Raw genomic sequence first — 8,476 nt, 5'->3', positions numbered from 1 at the left:
TCTGAGGTTATTGATATTTCTCCCAGCAATCTTGATTCCAGCTTGTTTCATCCAGATGCCTTGGAAGCATCACTATGAACAAAGCTAGTGGAGGTGATGGAATTCCAGCTGAGCTATTTCAAATCCTAAAAGATGATGCTGTTAAAGTGATGCATTCACTATGCCAGCAAATTTGGAAAACTCAGCAGTGGCCACAGGACTGGAAAAAGTCAGTTTTCATTCCAATCCCAAAGAAAGGCAATGCCAAAGGATGTTCAAACTACCACACAATTACACTCATCTCACATGCTAGCAAAGTAATGCTTAGAATTTTCCAAACCAGGCTTCAATAGTACGTGAACCGTGAACTTCCAGATTTTCAAGCTGAATTTAGAAAAGGCAGAAGAAGCAGAGATCAAATTGCCAAATTCTGCTAGATCATCAAAAAAGCAAGAGAGTTCCAGAAAAACATCTACTTCTGCTTTATTGACTATGCCAAAGCCTTTGACTGTGTGGATCACAACAAACTGTGGAAACTTTTAAAAAAGATGAGAATATCAGATCGTCTTAGAAATCTACCTCCTGAGAGGTACCTCCTGAGAAATCTGCATACAGGTCCAGAAGCAGCAGTTAGAACTGGACATGGAACAACAGACTGGTTCCAATTTGGGAAAGGAGTACATCAAGGCTGTATATTGTCACCCTGCTAATTTAACTTATATGCAGAATACACCATGCGAAATGCCGGGCTGGATATTCACCATCAGTTATTGACAACTTAAAAAAACCTGGGAGATGATAATGTTGGTATTCGTCTTTATGTTGGTGGTGGAATACATGTGTATGTGCTTAGTTGTGTCTGACTCTGCAACCATGGACTGTAGCCTATCAGGCTCCTCTGTCCATGGGGTTCTCCAGGCAAAAATACTGCAGCTGGTTGCCATTTCCTTCTCCAGGGGATCTTTCTGACCCAGGGATGGAACCCACACCTTCTGTGACCCCTGTATCGGCAGGCAGATTCTTTACCATTGAACCACCTGAGAAGCCTATTACTGATGAGAACACTTCATCAATTATACATGAAGTTTAATATAGTAAAAGCCATTTCATTTTATTAACTAACATATAGGAAGTTCACACATAAGCTAAATAAAACTTTCCAAAGTTTATAATCTTTGATCAAAACACAGATTACAAGCATTCGGAAACATTCTTGTTCTTCTGATATACTGATCAGAGAAATAAGATATTTATGGTTTACAGAGAGCAATTACTTAGTAAACAAAGATGTAGATTAATTAAATAACCTTCGGAGAGGGCAATGGCACCCCACTCCAGTAATCTTGCCTGGAGAATCGCATGGACGGGGGAGCCTGGTAGGCTGCAGTCCATGGGGCCGCTAGGAGTCGGACACGACTGAGCGACTTCACTTTCACTTTTCACTTTCATGCACTGGAGAAGGAAATGGCAACCCACTCCAGTGTTCTTGCCTGGAGAATCTCAGGGACGGGGCAGCCTGGTGGGCTGCCGTCTATGGGGTCACACAGAGTCCGACACGACTGGGGTGACTTAGCAGTAGCAGCAGCAGGAAAATGTTACATCACTTTTCTTAGGTATAAGATTTCCTGATTACTACCATGTCAATTAAAATTTATGACTTCTAGTTATTGCTGTTATAAAAATACATGGGGATTTCAGTGAACTCCCATCTTTATATCCATAAAGAACCATTGGCACCACTATTTAAAATTTAGAATGACCCTCTGTTTTACTTTAATACAAAGAATTATTTTCTGAACACTTACCTAATGGTGACATAAAGGGATATTTTAAACAATGACAATCATCACCTCCATTTAGACTTTCATTGTACATTTCACATTTCAAGGTCCTTAATATTCCATAGAAAGGTAGATAAAAACTATTTCTACCTAACATAGAAGGGCTTCACTTAACTTTGAGGCAGCAAAGATCAAGAATATTAGTTAAAAAAAGAAAATTAGCTCACATACACACTAGAAACAAAGGTTTAGCATGTAGTATTTTGAGACTCAAATTATATTAAATTTCACTTTCACATAATGTCAATATAAATAAGGATACAATGATAATTGTACTGTCAAACATTTCTCACCTTGATCCTATGATCCACAGTAAGAAATAATTTTTCTAAGTGTTTTAACTTTGGATTATTTTCTATAATATCCTGATTTAAATATCAGAAAAGGCTTAATGACTGAATGCTATCCATTATCAATTCTCCGTATTTATTTAGATCTGAGTTTTTAAATTCGTTTCATCATTTCTTACAGCATTAAATGTTCTTCCCAGTATGAACTCTCTGGTGTTTCCTGAATTGTATGCTTAGGACAAACCTCTTTCATCACTTATTACATTTGTAGGATCTCTCTCCAGCACACGCCCTCTGATGCTGAGTGAAGTGATGGCTAACTTTAAGGCTTTGTCACATTATTTATATTTGTAAGACTATTTGGTGCTATGAATTATTTTATGACGAGTAAGGTTTGAGTAGCAATTAAAAGCTTTGCCATATTCTTCATATGTGTATGGTTTCTCCCCAGTATGAATTTGCCTATGTTAATTAAGGTTTGAAGCCTGATTAAAGGCTTTGCCATGTTCTGTACATTTATAAGGCTTCTCTCCTGTATGAATTCGCTGATGTTGAGTAACATGTGAACGCTTGGTAAAGGCTTTGCCACATTCTGTACATTTATGAGGCTTCTCTCCTGTATGAATTCACTGATGTTGAGTTACATATGAACACCTGGTAAAGGCTTTGCCACATTCTGTACAGTTGTATAGTTTCTCCCCATTATGACTTCTCTGATCCTGAGTAAGTTTTGAGCAACTGATAAAAGTTTTGCCACACTCTTTACACTTGTATGGTTTCTCCCCAGTATGGATTCGCTGATGTTGAAAAGTGTCGTACTTTGGTTAAAGGCTTTCCCACAATTCTGACATTTATATGGTTTTTCCCTCGTATGGATTCACCTATGTCGATTAAGGTTTGAACTGCGAGTAAAGGCTTTGCCACATTCTGTACATTTGCAAGTCTTCTCTGCAGTATGAACTGTGAGATGTCGAGTAAGGTTGAAGGGCTTGCTAAAGGTTTTGCCACATTCTGTGCGTTGGTTAGGTGTCCCTCCAGTGTGGGTTTTCCTGTGTCTGTTTAGATTTGATAATTGAGGAAAGACTTTCCCACATTTATTCCACTTGCAGTGTTCCTCCTTAGTGTGAATACTCGGATATTGAATAAATTGTGATGACTGGTTAGAAACTTGACCACATTCACTAAATCTGTAGTTATTTTCTTCAATATGGACATTCCTATCTGTAATAAGATTTGAGCTTTGATAAAAGACACTTCTATGTTCATCCCTTTCATCATGGTTCTCTGAACATTGAGTTCTCTGATGATTCATGAGACCATCTTGGTCAAAGAGATTCCCAGGTTCAAGGCATGGGTAGATTCTGGCTCCATCATAAATACTGTTGTAATAACTGAAGCTGGAGCTCTCGCTTAAGGCCTCACTTGCTGGATTACACATGGAAGGTTGTTTCGCATTATCTGTACTAAGATACCCATTGAATGATGGTGGCTGGATAAAGACTGTCTCATTATTACCAACATAACAGATATTGGAATAGGGAGAAAATGTTTGTTGGTGGAAAAGTAATGAGCCCTCGTGAAAGAATCTCTCAAATTGACCATAGTGAGATTTTCTTCCTTCACTTTCAAATCCCTGACTTTCAGACATGTATGACTGACTGTTTAACTCAAACCTACGTTCGTACTGGCTTGAGTGATTATTTGTAGCATAAACTAGATGACTTTCCATGTTTTTCAAATTTCACATCAGAGAATATGTGTTTTTTTTAAGTCATGTGGGTCCTTGCTTAAAAAAAACATATTTTTCTGCCAGACTTACTGACTTCAAATAGAACTTTTACTAGTTTGACACATATCCTCAATTTCTTTTGGCAATTATATTTTCATCATGAATAGCTGTCCCAATGCGGTTATATCTAAAATAATATCCTTTTCGCACATCACAGGCCCCCTTAACTTTCCCAGTCTTTCACTAAGTACAAATTTCCAAGCTGAGAGATCTCAGAACTTCCCAGCACATCACACATGAATCTCTTATGCACGGCTTCTTTGGGAACAAACCCTGGACGTCCTGAGACAATATCGCTGAAAGATAACAAATAACCGAGATCCCACTTAGTACTTTGAATATGCTTTACAATTGTATGCAATACTGACAAACCCCTAGCTAGATTAATAAGAGATGAGATGCAAGGAAGATCAGAAGTAAAACTAATGGCATTATACATGTTACATGGAACAAGAAGTATTTCTATCAGGCTTCTATGAACTATACTACGCCCAAAAGATGAATACCTCAGAGAAAGGTTCAGTTTCCAGAAACATAGAACCCCGTAGGTGTTTGCATGAGTGAATTAAAAAATTACAACATATCTACATCTATTAATAAGACTAAAAAGGTAATTTAAAAAATCCCTGGAGTAGATGAATTCACTGGAAAATTCCAGCAATATTTCAGGAAAAACTAATATCAATTCTCCATAAGAGATCGGCTTGTACACACTGCTCTATTTACAATGGATAGCCACCAAGGTCCTACTGTACTTGTTCAATGTCATGTGGCAGCCTGGATGGGAGCAGAATCTGGGGGAGAATGGATATATGTGTATGGACGGCTGAGTCGCTCTGCTGCCCACCTGAAACTATCACAACATTGTTGATCAGCTATACTCCACTACAAAAGAAAAGAACAGTAAAAAAAAAAAAAAAAATTTCTGTGAGTCAATATATGTATTAAATGGTTTTAACATTGATGAGTTGGGGTAAATGCACTTAAAATGTCTAAAATTTGTTCATAGAAGAAAAAATTGGGCGGTAGAAATTGGGGATTACATTTTATGATTTCAGGGACTGAATCTGAACTTCAGAGAGCCATGTTTGAAGTTTCCATTGGAAATTAGAAAGCAGGAAGCATATATCTGTTCTCAGTATTTCTGGAATTTTGTCAAGTAATCCCAGATCTCCACAACTCTTTTCTGACTTGAGGCAGAGACGGAAATTTGGAAAGGCTGTAAGGCAGAATTTGTCAGAACTGTTAGCAGCTTTTCCTAGGTCCCCCAAAGCAGCAAGAGTATGCAGGTACCCACAGACCAGGAGGAAGGTTTTGGCTCTCAGTGAAAGTGAGGGATGGAAGGCACCTTCATTCCCCTTGGAGCATCCTCCTGCCTCCACCAGCCTCTCCCACTGCTCAAAAGCTATTCTTATATTCTCAAATATTAAACAATTTCATTAAAGAAATTAAATTACATTTAAATTATTGACATTTCAAAAGACTTCATGTTGGTAATACCAAATAGGAGAAAGAGAAAAGGATATACTTAAAAAACAGTTATCCTGACTGAATTCAATCTTACAATTTGCCTGCAATTCACAAAACGATTCCAGCTGTGTTTCTTTTGGGTTTTGCTGCTGGGATACTTTAGTGAATAGTCCCCAAACCAGTACTATGTCTTTCTTGATTCCCCTTAGGAATCTAAAGCAGAATCTCCAGTTTTTTGTCTCTGAAACATTAGACATGACATTTAGAAATTGACATGATCAATTCAAAAGACCACTCAGTACTGTTGATAGAAATACAAGGGTCAATGGGCCTGAATTTCCCCTCTGAGTTTAAGAAGTGCTGGGAGGGATTGAGGGCAGGAGGAGAAGGGGAGGACAGAGGATGAGATGGCTGGATGGCATCGCCAACTCGATGGACGTGGGTTTGGGTGAACTCAGGGAGTTGGTGATGGACAGGGAGGCCTGGCGTGCTGTGGTTCATGAGGTCAGAAAGAGTTGGACACGACTGAGCAACTGAACTGAAGTGAACTGAAAGTGAGGGAAAACCCAGTGGAGCTGAAGAAGAACACATGGAGATGTAACAGCAGAAGAATGGGGCAGGTCAGGCCCTCTTTGGCAGACATAAACCCAGGCTTCTCATTCTAGTGAAGCAGGCCTCCCCAAACCATCTGAACACGTCTGGCTTCCTCTGTGGTCTCTGGACCTCTCACCTGTGCCATCTGCTTCATTCATTCACACCTAGCACCGGGATTCTTCCTTTACTCCAAAGGGGACCTGCTCATTAGAAAAATGAACATAATTAGGACTTCGGGTTTAACATATATACTCTAGTTTATACAAAAATAACCAACAAGGATCTGCTGCATAGCACAGGGAACTATTTTCAATATTTGTAATAACCCATAGGGGAAAAGTGTCTGACTTGACTAATGAAAGCCTCTCCTTAAAAAATGCAGTATCTCTCCTGAACACAATTGAGTGCTCGTATTTCAGAGCCAACTAGCAGCAAAGAGACACTAGGAGGAAAACGGAGTTTCCACCTTAACTTTTTTGGATTGTGCACCTCCCTTACTATGTCTTTCCAAGATTTTATTAAAGATAAACAGAAAAAATATGAAACTTGATGGTGTGGGAATCTAGCAGAAAATGCTCGAATCGGTGACCATCAGTTGTAATGGGATAAGCTGGTGTCAGGTGAGAGAAACACTCAAGAAGACACATGGTCACTGCTTGGGTACTTTCGGCAAAAATAAGGAAATCTCAATGTATCTTGAAAAAGTTTCAGTTTTATGCATTCTTACCCCATATGTAACTTCCCTGTTCTGTATCCCTAATTGTGTATTTAAACAGCAAAACTTTCTTACCATGTAGAGAATACTGATTTTTTTTCAGAAGTTTCTAAGGAATTCTAGACCATTAAGGTTTACTGTTCAGTTTAGTCACTCAGTTGTATCCAACTCTTTGCGACCCCATGGACTGCAGCAAGCCAGGCTTCCCTGTCCATCACCAATTCCTGGAAATTGCTCGAACTCATGTCCATTGAGTCAGTGATGCCATCCAATCATCTTATCCTCTGTCATCCATCCCCTTCTCCTCCTACCTTCAATCTTTCCCAACATCAGGGTCTTTTCCAGTGAGTCAGAATTAGGTGGCTAAAGTATTGGAGCTTCAGCATGAGTCCTTCCAATGAATGTTCAGGGTTGATTTCCTTTAGGATTGACTGGTTGGATCTCCTTGCAGTCCAAGGGACTCTCAAGAGTCTTCTCCAACACCACAGTTCAAAAACATCAATTCTTCGGCTTTTAGTTTTCTTTACAGTCCAGCTCTTACATCCATAACATGACTACTGGAAAAACTATAGCTTTGACTCGCTGGACCTAGTCAAGGTCATCCCGCTTATATGTGCATTTTCTAAATCTTCCTCTAAAGAGCTGAAGTTGTATCCAGATATAAGGAAATGACTCCACTTTCCTGTTATTCACTAAAATCCCAACACCCCACCCCATCCCAAGGGGAATTTTGGATATTAACGCCTTCCCTTGTTGATCTTTCCAAAAGGGAATATTTTGAATAAGTGAAAGCTGTTAATTCACACTGGGAATACTTCATGGCCTGCAGGGAGCCTGGAGGCAGACAAGGAGAAGAGGCTCATGGAGAGAGAAGAGCCTCATTGTGACTCATAAAAATAAAAGAAAAAAACAGTATTTAATAGTTGAAAACCACCTCATCAGGCAAGAATATCAGAAACAGAGAATTTAAAATGTGTATGTTTTCAATCCAGGGCATTTAAGGAAGAAAAAACAGACACAGCTTCTCTCCTGGATCTGGATCAGGACATTTATCTGAGAAGCTGCCATTTCCTCCTCTTTTTCCTCCTGCCCTGGGTCGTTTTCTCCTCAAGGTTATGGGTAAGAATCACCTCAGCATCGTGAGATTACACCTTCAGAGGTGTCAGCACAGCTCCTTCGCCTGCTCCCAACACCCCCACAGGCAGAAGGACCTTGAAAAGCTGGAAGGGCCAACCTCTCCTGTCCTTTGTCTCAGGAGAGATTCAGGACAATCAGCTCCTCTGTGGAGACCAATCTAGGAATTGTTGTTGTCGTTGTCTACACTTCTTTCTTCATATAAATCCCCCCAAATTCTGCTAACACAGGGTGTGTGGGCTGCACTGACTTGCCCCTTTAAAGCCCATGCAGAGCAGAACTTGTTGCCTCTCTGCAGACTGAAGCCAGGCCTCAGCTCTCACAAATGGACCAGGAGCCGCGTCCTTAATCGGGGCCTCCCCGTAGAATCCCCTGGAGCACTTCCTACACACCACACTGATGCTCCCACAGGACCAACACAGAACTCTGTGGGGTGGGCACTGGGGCAGTCACTGCCTGACACTGGTCACATGATCCTGATGAGAAACAGATGGAAACCACTTGGCTAAAGATTGTTTTGGCTTCCCTGATGGCTCAGCTGGTAAAGAATCTGCCTGCAATGTGGGAGACCTGGTTCGATCCCTGGCTTGGGAAGATTCCCTGGAGAAGGGAATGGCTGCCCACTCCAGTATTCTGGCCTAGAGAATTCCATGGACTGTATAGT

The sequence above is a fragment of the Bos indicus x Bos taurus genome, chromosome 18 (assembly GCF_003369695.1).
Source record: "Bos indicus x Bos taurus breed Angus x Brahman F1 hybrid chromosome 18, Bos_hybrid_MaternalHap_v2.0, whole genome shotgun sequence".
Lineage (NCBI taxonomy): Eukaryota > Metazoa > Chordata > Mammalia > Artiodactyla > Bovidae > Bos > Bos indicus x Bos taurus.
This window is presented reverse-complemented; position numbering follows the sequence as displayed.